Source organism: Echinops telfairi, unplaced genomic scaffold (assembly GCF_000313985.2).
Source record: "Echinops telfairi isolate 266 unplaced genomic scaffold, ASM31398v2 ScPeMD7_7400;HRSCAF=8409, whole genome shotgun sequence".
Taxonomy (NCBI): Eukaryota; Metazoa; Chordata; class Mammalia; order Afrosoricida; family Tenrecidae; genus Echinops; species Echinops telfairi.
In genome coordinates, this window is record NW_022111300.1 from 2788028 (window position 1) to 2789708 (window position 1681).

The following is a 1681-nucleotide window of genomic DNA, read 5'->3' on the forward strand; positions in this document are numbered from 1 at the left end:
CAAGAAAGAAGCAGCCTGCCTGGTGTGGCTGGTGGGGAAATGGGTAGAGAGGAGACACTCTCAGGTCCTTGAATATTTCTCGGGGGAGGCTCAGCATCCCGGGGAGGACGCAGTGCCAGCAGCTGTGACTCTGGCGAGGGATCGACTCTCGGGGTTGCTGGATGGACATTGGCCGAAGAGATGGGATTTCTGGGTGTGGAAATAATGAGGCATATTCCCAGTGAGGACTGGAAGATGTAGGCCGTTGCTGGTCGTGTCTCCTGAGGTCAGGACCATGGAGGGAAATTAAGGGTTGGGGCTGGTGGCAAGGGCTGTTGCTGTTAGGTGCCATTGAGTGGCGCCTGACCCACAGCCACTTATGCACAGCAGGACAAAGCATTGCCAAGCCCTGTGCCATCCTTAGAATTGTCCCTGTGCTAACTAAACCCATGGTGGCAGCCACCGTCCATCCATCTCCTTGAGGGCCTTCCTCTTTCCCTAGCCAGATGCCCTTCTCCCGGGACTGGTCTCTCCTGACAATGCGTCCAAAGTATGTAAGACGAAGTCTTTCCATCCTGGCCTCTAACGAGCACTCTGCCCCTGCTTCTTCCAAGATATTGATTTGTCCTCTTAGCCGACCCTGGGACCAAACTCAAAGGCTTCGACTCTTTTTTTCCTCCTATGTTTGAAATTAACTTGTAAGTTATTAAAGACTCCAAGCCCACTTCAGTTTTACTTTTCCTTCTTTTTTAACCACTCAGACCAATATCTAGATCTGAGGGACAAGGAATCCGAAGGTTTGCTTCCACTCTTCTTTAGTCTTCCTTATTCAGCGTCCCACTTTGACATGCATATGGGGTGGGGGTCTTGGGGGGGAGACCTTGGCTAAAGAGTGTTTCCGTTTTGTGCCTGGGAGGCAGAAACAGCGAAAGGACCAGGGTGCTGGATGGGGTCTGTGAACCCATTTGCTCTCGTGAATTACGAGGGTTGCTGCGCTTCTGCTTGGGAACTCTGAGGCGGGAAGCATCCAAGGCTTGGCAAGATCGATCCAGGAGGGAGCGCGTGGGGCGGAGTTAAAGCCTGCCGGAGTGTCTTAGACGGGTGCAGACGGGCTTTGGGGAGTTTGAGAGTTCTCAGAGAGGTTCTTTGGCAGCAGCGTACAAAGTTTGACTTGGGAGAGAAATTGAGGACTTAAATGCGGAGGAAATCTGCAAGGGCTCCTCGTTTGGTGGTGGTGGTGGTGGTGGGGTTCCGTGTCCTCAACTTCGGGGCTGGCCCTTGAAAATATGAAAGGATGGGAAGGGCATCGGTGGGGAAGGAAGGAGGTGGCGGGCAGCCGAGATGTGTGGGTGGGAAGGATGGAAGTTAAGCGGGCTTAGAATTGGGCTAGGAGGTCGCATCCTAGGAGCGAGACTGGATGGAGATTTGGGGAGAATGAGAAAGCAGTGCGTGCAGGTATGATTTTCAAATCGGCAATCAAGTGGAGGAGTCTTTAGAAGAGAAAGAGGAATCCTCAACTTCAACAACAGAGACCTGAGGAGGGAGAGACTTTCCAGGACAATCTTGATCGTGACAAGTAAGTGGCCCCGGTGTGCAGGGTTAAGGAAACAGACCTGTTCCCTGCCAGGAGGGTGAGTTCTGATGGGATAAGGGGCCTGCCGGCCGTGAACCTGAGTGACCCGTGATGGGGGAGGACTGGGGG

The 1681-nt window shown here is 53.3% G+C and overlaps 1 non-coding gene across 1 annotated transcript; it reads right to left on the reverse strand.

Moving 5' to 3' along the window:
• Nucleotides 1–658: 658 nt before the first annotated feature.
• LOC115871699 lies at nt 659–779 on the reverse strand. The gene has a single exon (XR_004047423.1). It is a non-coding gene; the product is annotated as a small nucleolar RNA SNORA61 (small nucleolar RNA).
• Nucleotides 780–1681: the final 902 nt, after the last annotated feature.